General features: G+C 49.6%; 1 pseudogene; it reads right to left on the reverse strand.

The window, feature by feature from the left end:
- Window positions 1–11214: 11214 nt before the first annotated feature.
- LOC145412395 (uncharacterized) lies at window positions 11215–12431 on the reverse strand (annotated as a pseudogene).
- Window positions 12432–13505: the final 1074 nt, after the last annotated feature.

The raw sequence follows: 13505 nt of genomic DNA on the forward strand, positions 1-13505 counted from the left end.
GTGTGGAGTTGGTGGAGGGTGTGGTGAGAGGTGCGATTGTGTAGGGGGGAGTGAGAGAGAGTGAGGAGTGTGATGGCGTGAGGTAGCAGGTGTACGAGTCAGTTGTGTGGTCAGGGAAGGCGGGTGGTGGTGCGGCTTGCTGGATGGGGGAGAGAGTGTGGCGTGGTTGAGAGATGGCAAGTGGCGGGCGGAAGAGAGACACATGGCAACTGCAATATGTGCTGGAAGTGTTGTGATACTTGATGGAGGAGACCGTGTGGTGGCCTTGGGTACCTGGTCTCCATTGGGCAGCAGTGAGTTTTTCCCACATGTCATGAATGGGGCACTGGTGATTACATGCTGAGAATTCCCATGGATCTATGGAAATCAGGTTGATATTCTCCTTAGAAGAGGGGCGCCTTTTGGTGGGGCGTGCCCTGGCCATACTGGGTGGTGTTGGTGAAACTGTGCATCTGGGGGGCGTCCGTGGTTTTGGGGGTTGTGTCTGATTCATCGGAACTTTGCTCACTGCGCTGATGTGTTGTGGGGCAGAGCGAAGGGTGAGAAGATGCCTGATAAGTTGAACATCCCCGCTGAGGTCTCCCTTGGGTCAAAGATTATGAAGTGTTCCCTTATGGTGCTGGGGAAGATCCCCAACAGGGTATTGAAGATATGTCATTCCCAGGTGGTTGTGTTGGTCTCCGGGTAAGCAGCAGTGATGAGTCGCCTAGCCTGTATGAGTGTGTCATCCAGGTTGCCAGTGTAGGTGAGGGTGTTGAGCTGGGACAAGGCTACGACTTTCAATAAGGATGATGTGACTGTCTGGATCACGATTTGGGTGAATTGCACCCATGTCAGCTCCAGGACGATCTTGGCGACGATGCTTGACACCGCTTTGCCCAGGTGAGGCAGGATAACTGCTATCCTCTCCCTGTCGTGGTCGAATCCTGTGTCTAGCAGTGGCTTAATCGTGGACATGTATGTGTTAATATTGTATTGTTTGGAGTCGAAAATTGGCAACTGGATATGTGGTTTGGCTGCCATTTTGCTAAACTTTCCCTTATCTTCCTCGTTGCTCTCTCACTGGATCAAGAACCACCGCTAGCCACCATTGTTATGCTACTTGTTCAAAGGTCAACTTCTTGTCCTCTGAACATGAGCGACTGATCTGGGGTTCCTTTTGAGACCGGGGCTAGAGCATGCAACTAGAGGAACAGGACATAAAAACTCGGGTCAACCAACCTTACACATATATTGCCTTAGAAACAACACAGTACTTAACACAATATTAACATTATACAGTGTACAGGTAAGAGGCACAATAAGACGGGAGGACTCTGGTGTGGGCTGCTGGGGACTTGGGCTTCTCACAGGTGTTGTCCAGGTGTGGGAGGGGTCTCTTCAGGTGTGCCCTCCCAGAGGAGACACAGGAGCACTGCCAGGGGCTGGGTTGTCTGGAGTGGGCTGCTGGGTGGCATGGATGGAGGCCCTTCCCTGGTGGGGCCTCGGTGGGGAGGTTGGCCCTCAGGACTGAGGCTGAACAGAGCAAACAGGCACACTTGTTTGCACCCGCTCCTGGAGGAGGAGGAGGACTGCTTGCCAATGGGGCTGGGGAGGTCACACCCCGAAGTCCTGGGGGCGCCCCTGGGTGACTGAGGGCTGCGGTCTCACTCGGGTCATATCACCATCAGGGACTGCCTGCAGCGTCCCTTCCTTCAGGAGACCAACAGCGTGGGACATCATCAGGGTGCTGGCTGCAAGGCACGGATCCCCAGGCTCCCCATGGGGCCTCACCAGATCTCCTCCAGCTGCAACTCTGCTGGAGAACTGCCTCTGTGGGGAAAGAGAGAAGGGTGTTCAGCTCGGCCTCTGGATGGGTGGTGAGGCAAGCAAGGGACGTCCTCCGTGAGGGGTACCACAGGGTCAGCAGACGAGGGACATACTGTAGCCGATCCCTTCCTGGTGCAGACGGTGGCCATCGCCCCGGTCCTGCTCCCTGTAGAGGTGGCAGACAAAGGACGAACGGTGGCCGATCCTTCCCCGGCGTGGATGGTGGCCGTCGCTGTGTTTCTGTCCTTCTCTGGGGTCACAGCCAAGAGATCTACAGCGGCCAGTCTCTTCCCAGTGTGGACGGTGGCCGTCACCGCGGTGGTGTTCCCAGCGGAGGCTGCAGGTGAAGGGTGTACTGTGGCCGACCTTTCCCCAGTGCAGACGGTGGCCGTCTTCATGGTGCTACCTGGGACTGTATGGCTACAAGTCCCACCCTGATCCTGGCAAGGGCTAGTCTGGCTGGAGAGTAGTGTACCAGCACGGCACATCTCTCATTGGGTTTGCTTGAGGAGAAGAGGGGTGCATGGTGGCGGGGAACATAGGACCGTCTGGCCCAGGCCCTCTACGCGCTCTATGCGCCTCCCCGTGGTCTCTCCTTGGGGTGGGTGTTTCACCACCCTGTCCATGGTCCCTCCTTGGAGTGAGTGTTTCGTCACCCTGTCCGTGGCCTCCCCGTGGTGTGGGTATTTCAATTATGATATGACATACTGTATACTTATCAAAACTAATATTATTTAACGTATGGCAGGTCTAAGGAGTCTCACACTGAGTTGCCAGTTTCACTGCAGTAAAATTTTACAGAGATATTTCCATAATATGGTTCTTTTGTCATAAAAGATTATTAATTCAAGCAAGCATCCGTATGTTCCTCCCATGAGAGAGAAACATGATACACACCCTCTCACCTCCACACCCACCCACCTATTGAGTTGCAACTTCAGCCATGCTAATAATAATAACAATAATAATAATAATAATAATGATGATTATAAAAAATCCACACAGGACGAGTTCAAATCTTATTGAAGTTTTTGTTATTATATTTATGGGAATTTTAAACCTGTTATATATATATATATATATATATATATATATATATATATATATATATATATATATATATATATATATATATATATTGAAATGCGTGGCTTTGACCGATACGATTCTCCGGAATATTCCGGAGAATACCGCAGTATCCCCGACATCGAGGCGGACCAGGAGCAGTGGAGTCTGCCCTCAAGAATGCCGACACCCCCACTCGGACCCCCCGGGGTAGCCGCCGCCAGCCACCACCGCTCCGGGCAACAGCGGCGTACGTCAGCCCGGGCCGTGCGCCCTTGTGACACTCAACCACCACGCCGCCGCCACCGTAGGCGAAAGACACTACCTTCGTGTGGCGGAATCACCGAGTTAGCTAGGGGTGGAGTCAGAAACTATACTCCAGTCAGCGCCCCTAAGGTAGAGACGATCTATGGTCGCTCTAATAGTGTCAAGGTAGAGACGATCAACGGTCGCTCCCATCAAAACCAGGTAGAGACGATCAATGGTCGCTCCCATAAAAAAAAGATAGAGACGATCTATGGTCGCTCACATAAAAATCAGGAAGAGACGATCAATGGTCGCTCCCTGAAAGCTCAGGTAGAAACGATCAACGGTCGCTCCCTCAGCACACCGGTAGAGACGATCAATGGTCGCTCCCATAAAAACAAGGTAGAGACGATCTATGGTCGCTCCCATAAAAATCAGGTAGAGACGATCAATGGTCGCTCCCTGAAAGCTCAGGTAGAGACGATCCACGGTCGCTCCCTCAGCACCCCGGTGGAGACGATCGATGGTCGCTCCCAGGGAGGAAAGACCTCCCTGTTTCCCCCGGCCTTTGTTCCCTGCGCGAGGCCCTTGAGAAGACCCACCTGTCGGGCCCCCGTGACAGCCGCTGCCGCAGTCCTCCCCTGTCGGCGCCCCTGCTCATAGGAGACCGCAGTCCGTCGCCTCTTCCCAGGACACCCGGGCGAGACCTCACCACGCCCCCGCGACGCCGGGACCTGACCCAGAGGTTCCTAGCCCTCTTCGGCCCCAGTCCGGAGCCCAGTCCGGAAACCCCCGGACGTGAGAGGACGCCCTTGCGAGTCGCCCCGTGCCCTCCCGGCTCGCCCTACCCTGACGACGCCCTCAGTCCGACCGGATCATCACTGAGGTAACCGTGTTTCTCTCCACGAGAGATACGAGTGATCCTGTAATAATCGTGAAGTAGGTTAAGTGTGACTCCTGTCCTCTTAGAATAAGACTAGTGCAGTAATTTCATGTAATTTCCATTGGGGTAAACCAGGACATAATGCTCCATTAACGGGCGAGAATGTGGGTAGAGACCTCAAGTGAAGATACGTGCGAGTGTCATCCCGAAGTTTTCTAAGGACTTCTCTCTAGAGCCCAAAGAAAGACTAACACTTTATTGGAGTGCTATTGGCTAAGCTCTGAGTAATATAGTGGAATAGAATTTACGAGGGTTCCGACTTTGTTACGCGTTGGGAAGTGCGAGTCTACATAACCTACCGGGGAGATGTGTAATATATAAGCTGTGCCGACGGAAACCTAGTGTCACCAAAACAACGAGGACAGCGAGTAATAACTATATTCCCCTGTTCCGCACGCTATCCCTAAAAAATAACTCTCTCCACTCCTCACCCCCGCTCTTAAAATCCAAATAAGAACCAGAGTTAATTGTCAAAGAATTCTTGCCAACAGAAAACACCTAAACTCCCTTGTTAATATCGGGCCTCATTAAATATTACCATAACTTCCCCCTCGCCGTTCTAAGTCACTCTCCGTGTCCCCCTACTTCCCCCCCCCCCTCCTGGCAGATCACAACCCCCCCCCCTCTCCCCTCACGCGCTCCGCGCGCACGGGTATTTACTGTACTCCTAATACTAAGATTTGTTGTATTGTCATTAATATCTAGGAAGCTAGTATCCTGCGAGATACACAATATTTTAGATAAGGTTTTGTATTGCTCTATATTGTGATGTAATGTCTGCTGAAATGTCTTGTGCCTAACTGAAATAATACACGTGTATGGTGTTGCCGAAAGTTTTTATGTCCTGTCTCTCTTCATTGCACTAGCTCCGGTCTCGAAAGAGGACCCCGCTCCGTGTTGAGTTGATTTGGGACGAGAAGTCGAGCCAAATTCTACTCAGCATTACATATATATGTATATATATAACAGGTCTAAGCAAAGGGTTTTGATAAATACTGTAAAAGCGTAATCGACATGCAATGCAAAGTTCGGAGTACGAGATGATGCGAGTATGCGCGCAGTGACGACCGTGGCCGTGCAGTCACCGACAGTTCGTCGTCCGATGGGGCTGCTTAGCTTGATCGTGCTTCACATTTCGGTGTGGTCTGGATGGAAGTTTGTGTTTTTCCTTTCCTTTGTGCAGTAAAGGTAAGCCGTAGTTATATTTTTATCCATAAATATCTAATAAAACATGAAGCTGTTGCTGGTCATAATTAGATAGCAATAGGAGTGCAACTGGGAAATGGTGTGAGAATTTACCAAGCTTTCAGCCACGTTTCTCCCTCAGTGTTTTGATATGATACTGTTTCATTATGTTAATCCCAAGTAGCATATAGTATTCAGGTTATTCAATACTAATAATGAAGATGCATAATAAAATGCAGATATACATAAGTGGACCAACAGTATTTATAATTGTTTAGTATTTATGGCGACATGGATTTCATGAAAACTACCTGTCCTCGATATACATGGTAATTTTTAGTCTTTAATCATCATATTATGCGATAGCCTTTATATTTCAGTGATGATGGATGAATGGATGGTAAAATGTTGAAAAATATTAATATACACATTCATTTTCACAAAGTAGTACGCATTCAAACCAATACCAACATCTTGGTATCGTTACTCGATGCTGCCGGTACTGTGCGTTACTCGATACTTCCGATACTGGGATGGAGGCAATCCCTTATGGGATTAAGGGGTTAGGCAATAGATAGATAGATGACATAAATCATGCCATAGGAGGAACATAGCCCCATCAAGAATAAGAAGGGCTTCTTGAAGGGGATAGTACGTCTTTGGGGGAATAGGTATGTTTCCATGAGCTATATGTATAGGTGATGAGGGAAGAGGTATGTTCCCATGAGTGATATGTACAGGTGATGGGGGAATAGGTATAAATGTGATCCCCTTTCATGGCAGGTAAATAGGTCTATGGGGAAATAGATCTTTGCCACATAAAGGGGAGTAGATCCAAGAAGGAAAGGTTAGTTGTCCTCATATGAGGAAGAAGGGCGATGAAGAATACACAGGAAGCCCTCTCGTAATCGAACATGGTCCATTGGCAGTCGGTCAGTCCAACACTGTTGCTAAAATAAATCCATTGGGTATTATGGAAGCCTCAACTGAAAGAAACACCAGTCCATCGTGAGAATGGGTCCCTGCGGCAAAAATATTTTCTTGCACAAACAGATGTATAGAGGAAACAATCCCAAATGGGAAATCGGACACAGGGTAGAAAACAGAGCCATGTTGAATATAGATGTTTGACCATGGTGAGAAATTTGGTCCATGGAGGAATAGGTTTATAGGGCAGACCAGCTGACTGAGGTATATACAGCAGGTAAGTAGATATAAACTGGTATATGCGAGAAGAGAATCACTGGGATAAAAGATGCGGGTGTATTGTTGACCCAAGATGGTGTAGCTGGACACAAGTCTAAGGTGTCTCATAAAGAAGCTTTAGTCATGGTGCACAACTCTGAGGTTATTATCGTGCCCTGGCAAGCTCCCATTCAAAAGTGCGTCTGATTTCGTATGAAACGCATGTGATTCGTGTATAATAATACAGTATTCATGTATAATATATTTGTGCATAATAATATGATTCGAGTAGAATATGATACGAAATCGGATGCACTTTTGAATGGTTGGTTACCAGGGTACGATAATGACAACCTTAGAGTCATGTTCCACGACTATAATCATATGCAATTCACAATCTAACAAGCAATCCAATGGAGGTATGTCATTTTTTTTTTTTTGGTTGTACTACTACTACTACTACTTCCACTACTGCTAATGACTGAGGTGGTGCCTACTAAAAGATGTACAGTTAACAGGTGGTGGAGCTAATTATGACAGGTGTTTGAGTGCTTTAGGTCATGTAGAGAGGATGGTGTATATGAGACTGACTAGAAGAGTCTATGTTACTGAGGTGGAAGGGAGAAGGACGAGCGGGAGACCAAGTATGAGGTGGAGTCGTATATGAGAGGGGGGGTGTGTTGAAGAGAGGGCAGCCTGTCACCGGAGGACAGGGTGACACTGAGGTGGTAGGTGGTGGCGACCATCATACACTCACTTGATGTAGTGTTGCCTACTTCTTCCTTAGCCTTTATCATTCTTTTTCTGTGCCTGCCCTCCTCTCTTCCTATTTCTTTCATCTTTCTTGTCACTTCTTAGTGCTTTTCTTTCCTTTACAGGTGGCTTTACATTGAGTGACAAGTCTAATGGTTTCCTGTAAGCCAAGAACGTTTACAACGCTGGATGGTAACCATATAACCAAACCATACATGCTCCCTACGAGTCAGCAAGTGGGTTGGTGGAGGGTTAGTGCCCCTCCCCGTAAAACAAATAACTCAAAGTCAGATTGCCACCCCTTACGGGATTATGGCATCTGGCAATAGATAGATAGATAGGTGTGAGTTTCAATAGGTGTAGTTTTTGGCAATATAGAGATACACTTTACTCATGAAAGAATAGTAGGTTTTAGAGTCAGTGGGCAGGACAGTGAACCCTTACACTTGATAAGAAGCACACACACACACACACACACACACACACACACACACACACACACACACACACACACACACACACACACACACACACACACACACACACACACAAATATGTAAACATGATTAAGTTGATGTACTCAAATGTAGATGGAATGGTATCCAAATTATTAGAGACAAGACTATACCAAAGAAATTGAACCTCATATTATTTGGCTAACTGAAACAAGTTAATCCCAAGGATATCAAATGACACTATAGGCTTTGAGGATTACAATATATGGAGAAGAGATAGAAATTTGAAAAAATGAAGAGGAGTTCTGGTTTTAACAAAGAAAAATCTACAAGTCAAAGAGATAACTAGATATACCATGACAAGTAAGAACTGATTGCATTAGAGTGTTATACAGTACTAGGATTTTCCTAGTCCAGTTGAGTTCTTTTAAACAGGGAGGAACACCAAAACAGGACTCAATACACTTTAAGAGTACAGAGTAAACACAAAAACTCCAGATGGCAAGGTGAAAGATTTATTCCATTAGCCTTTATACACAGCTTTACATCCGAGATTATGAGATCTATATGTACGAAAAGGTCAATTGGGGCGAAGGGGTAATGGGAAGGGAGAAATCTGGAGGGAGATGTCCCGGATATGACACACTCACCACTAGGGTATTCTCTGGAAAAGGAAGGGGCCAGGGTTTAACTCTACGTCTGTACAGGTGTTGTAATGTGGTGAATTAGTGGCGAAAAGGTTAAGGGGCAGATAGGCTACGACCCTGGCTCTGGAAGAGTGGAGGCCTGATGTCTGGCCCTGTCTCCCTCTTAGTCTGGTGATAGAGTGTGTGATTTGTGCCCAGAATGGGTCTAGTGGTGAAGTTAGAAGGGACCCGAGAGAGTCGGAAGAAGTATAAGTTACCAAGCCCAGGATTCATTTTCCATGGTAGGAGGGCACTCTCTATCTGTGGGAAGGGATGTGTGTGTGTGTGAGGGGGACTTGGTCCAGCTTCATCGTCACACTGGGGAGGCATGCCAGACTCTGGGGAGTGTGTGATCTGGAACTCCTGTGTTGCCAAGTCATCTCTAGCAAGCTCAGAGGTGCTGTATCTGACAAGGACTCTAGAACACAAGTACTCATTCCGCATTGCCAAGCTGCCTCTAGCAAGCTCGGGGGTGCCGCATCTAGCAAGGACACTGGAACACAGGAACTCCTGCGTTGCCAAACCGCCTCCAGCAAGTTCGGGAGTGCCACATGTAGCAGACATACTTGATCATTGGAACTCCTGTCTGGCCAAGGTGCCTCTGGCAAGCCTGGTTTTGCTGCCTTCAGCAAGCACTGAGTTGATAGCCCTCGTCGCTGCTGGTACTGGTGGCTCAATCGGCGATATGGGCGGTGTGGCGGTTCTGGGCTAGAAGGACTTCCAGTTGCAGGTGCGCCAGCCCCTTGTGTCCTTCTTGGGCAGACACTCGTATCCCCACAACTCAGGGGTGGCTGCATGCACTTTCTCCCGCCCATTTTTGAGCTGGAACTGTGGTAGATCTTTCGACCTGTCGTGTTGGAGCCCTGGGTATTTTATAGAGATTGACACATCTGAAGGGAAAATAGTTGTGGCACATTTATACATGCCACCTGCAAGAGGGGGCTCAGGGAAACACCGGATGCTCAGCCTTCCTTTACTTGTCTCTCGATACAGTACATTCTGGTGGGAGCAGGTAGGGCCCCACTTTCCCATGCTGCCACTGAGCAGCCCAACATATCATACAGCCCTTACATCCCCCCCCCCAAGATATATAACTGCAATGTACACAATAGTTGTATATCTAACAATGAATGAGAATAGGGCAAATACACATTAAATTACAGAAAAGGCATAAATACAGGCTATGATGGCATGTGGGGGAGGCGGTGGCTGAATCAGTAGAGAGGCGGCCTGCAGTCCCAGTGGACTCAGGTTCGAATCCCGACTGGGGCAGGGAACAGTTTAAGGATTTGAATTTCTTAAAGAGCAGACTTTCCTGATCTACCAGAAGACCCGCCAACATGTCGTAAAAGTACCCCTGCTAATACCAATACACCAGTCCTGTATGAGACAGCCCTAGCATGTATTCAGTATGGACGGTGGGTGTTAGCGCCGAAGTGGTGACGTGGAGGTGTAGGAGGACTACTGGCCTTGGGATAGGCAACTGCCCCCGAGAAATAGGCCCTGAAGCCTTTGCCCAGAGTCGGACACATAAAAAAAAAAAAAAATAATAATAATAATAAGAGCCTACATACCATGAAAAAAATATGGGACTTCCCACTGGTACATCAACATAACTTTACAAAAAAAAATAAGGATAGTGAATGGTGAATGTTACATAGAGAGCCACCTAGGCTGCGTACACTATCCTTGGACGTTGAGTGGATGGTGAAGGCCGAAGTGTGGGGAGTGGCGATCCAGGTGTGGGCATATGATGTGCTGGGTGTGGGGAGCCAGGTGTAGGGGCCGCCTTGGGTGGTGACTGTGATGTCAGAGAGTCACGTGCGTGAGTGGGGTTTGGCTGGGGCAAGGGTGTCAAGGGGTACCCATCATGGATGACCCGTAGGTGTCTCCAATTGTGTAGTGACAGGCAGCCACTGCCACACAGCCTGACAGTATGCTGGTGGTGGGGAAGTGTCTCGATGATGATGCCACGTCAATCCCAGACTCTGGTCGATTGGTTCTGCACCCACACCTGGGCACCTGGAAGCGATGGGAGAAGGCTCTTGGGTGTTCCCTGGTGTTCTATGATGTCGCTGCAAGTCTTGGCCATTGCTAGCTCCCTGTCATGGAGGACTCACCGCCAGTGCACATCCACCTTGTAGTTCTGCCTAGCCGTGGGTACTGTACCTCATCATGCAGCTGTTTCCCTGTTGCCAGCTGGGCTGGGGACTTGCTGACCCCTTGCAGGGGCATGTTCAGGTATTGTAAAACCACTGACATCTTGTCACAGTCAAGACTGTCTCCGATGTCTGTGTTCATCTGTTACAGCCTCTTGGCAGACTTTACAGCAGCCTCTGCTCTGCTGCTGGACTGTGGGTAGTGGGCGGAGGAGATGCACATCTCCACCCCCCGTTGTTAGAAGAAGGCACATATGTCATTAACAAGGTTGGTACTGCTGTCAGTGGAGATCCCCTCAGGTGCTCCCCACTGTGAGAAGTACTTTCGAAGGTGGGCCATGAGCTTGCCGGAGGTGGCGCCACTTGGGAAATGGGCAATCTCCAGCCATCCTGTGAGTCCGTCATCGTATGCTAGGTACACTTGACCATTGAGCTGCAGCAGATCCATAACTGTGTGTTGAAAGGGTACTCTGGTGCTGGCATAAGAATAAGTGGTTCAGCTGCCTGGGATGGGGGATGGGCGGTACAAGCGGAACACGAGTCTCTGTAGTACTGAAGGTCGCCCTCCATACCTGGCCAGTATTCCGTCTGCCATGCTCTTCTTAGCATGCTGTCAAGCTCTTCGTGGCCAGCATGGAGGTTGGCTGCCACCTGGTGATAAAGGGCCTCAGGAATTACCAGGTGGATGGACCCCTGGTTGAATGTGTAAGTCATGAGTCCCTGCGACACTACCAGTCTGTCCTTGACACTGTAGAATTGATGCAGGCAGGTAGTCTGCTGTGATCTCTGCACGTGCCGGTCACCTGCCAACACTTTGGCCACGAGTATTGGGAAATGGGAACATTGACTGTGGCTTGGAGGACCGCCACGTCACCCAGGGTGATACACCTGTCCTGGCTGAGAGCAGCAGCAGTGGCCGTTGCCATGGCCATGTCCAAGTCATCGGCCAAGTCGTCATCTGTGGTGTCTGGCCGTGCCCAGAGGGCAGGGTAGTAGGATAGGAGGTCGGCTGCACAGTTCCATTTTTCCAGGAAGATATTTCACCTGGAACCTGTACTGCAGTGTTTTTTCCTTCAAGATGAACAGCCTTGGGTTTACAGTGTCCTTCAGTGCCCTGTCTCCTAGGAGCTTGATGAGGGGGCGATGATCGGTGACTAGGACTAAGGTGGGGCATCCGAGTAGAAAGTGGCAAGCTTTGCAGAGGCACCAGACAACCGCTAATGCCTCACCTTCCACATGTGCATATCTCTCTTCGGGTGGCGTCAGGTGTGTATCCCTCTTTGGTTGGCCTGAAGTGTTGACTGCCACAGAACCTGAGACGCCACCCGCTCTTGGAGCAGAAGGAAGCCTCTATCGACGGGCAAGAGTGGTACTGCTGAAGAACCACAAATCCTATGCCTTCCTTGCTCCAGTCCGTCATGGCGATCGTGGGTCTGTCCTTGTCATAAAAAGTGAGGCCGTCCTTGGCCACCTGACACACTGCATCCTTCGCCTGCTGAAACTTCTCCTGAAGGCAGTTATCTCAGTACACCTGTTTGCCCTGGGGCATGCGCAACAGCTCCCTAATAGGCTCCGTGATGGGGGGCTGTGGCCAAGAATGGTGCCAACTGGATAACAAATCCATGCCAGGACCGGATGTCTGTTAAGAGGGGTTTGGGAGGCATACTGAAGTTCCTGATGGCAGCTACCCTCTCATCTGTGGGCATATATGAGTCCCAGCTTGTGTGGAGGCTGGCAAAATCTACTTTCCTTCTAATTTCTCAGGCATGAGGGTTATACCGTTCTTGGCGCACGTCTCCAGGAAGTTGTAGGTGTGCCAAAATGCATCCTAAACACAGGCATCATACAGTAGTGTGTCATCGATGCATTTGAGTTTTTGTGGGACATCCACGATGGCGTTGTCGTACCTCTTGGTGAATGCGTCCGGGGCTGCACAATGTCCCATGGGGGTCCTGTGGTACCTGTGATGACCCCAAGGGTATTAAATGTGGTGAGCTTCGTGCACAACTCCCCAACCTCCACCTGATGGAAGCCTCAGTGTGCATCGGCGGTCATCTTGTAGGTGTGGCAAAGGATGCCTGAAATCATATCAAAGGGCATGGGGGTGTGGTGTCTCTCTCTATGGAAGGCAGCATTGAGTTCCTGGATGTCGACAGTACCAGTACACCTTGGGTGGCCTGACTTTTTGGCCACTACCACCATTATTGTGCACTACTCAGTTGCCTCCCCTGTTGGCACTGGCTCAGTCACACCCTTCCATATGTCCTTGTCCAACTGATTCTTGACCTCAGCCTCCCAGTGTTGTGGCACAGATGCGGGGGTGTGGCAGGCATATGGCACGGCACCAGGAAGCAGGTGTATCCTGTGTGGCCCGTCTGACATGACTGGGAGGGGACATCTATCAGTGTTGTAGGTGAATGCCAAGAAGTGCTGGCGGAGCCATGCTTCTAACTGTGGGACGCTTTCCTCCAACGGCGGCAGGGGCATGGTGTCAGGCCTCTGCGGCAAGTTGTCTGCTGGGTCTAGGGAGCTGCCGCCACCTGTGGCAATGACGCAGCCAGTGGAGACTTGTGTGGGAAGTCAGGGTGAACAAGACCCAATTCCCTGCACGCTGGCAACAAGAGATAGTATTGTTGGGCCGACTTGACAAAGTAGGTCTCCTGGGTAGCCAAACAGCCGGTGTAGCGTATGTCACACTTGGTAGATCACATTGGTTGTAGAAACATGTTTGTCACATCCCTTAAGCCAGCCTAGTGCTGCAACAGTGCTGGCTGTAGGGCAAGAGACTCCAGGAATGCCGGGCTAGCCACACACACCTGTGCCCCAGTGTCAGCCACAACTTGGACCAGACAGGACTTCCTGCCACACTGGTGGCTAATGGTTACACAAAACATAGGCTGGACTGATGAGTTGGTGCCAGCAATGACCACAGCCCCGGAAACCTCCTGGGTATCGCCTGCTAATGCTTGAGTTCCGGCACTTGGCGGCCTGCCTTTGCTCCTACACAACGTCGTGAAGT

Source organism: Coenobita brevimanus, chromosome 93 (assembly GCF_032717465.1).
Source record: "Coenobita brevimanus isolate Jiangsu-jjx chromosome 93, ASM3271746v2, whole genome shotgun sequence".
NCBI classification, from domain to species: domain Eukaryota; kingdom Metazoa; phylum Arthropoda; class Malacostraca; order Decapoda; family Coenobitidae; genus Coenobita; species Coenobita brevimanus.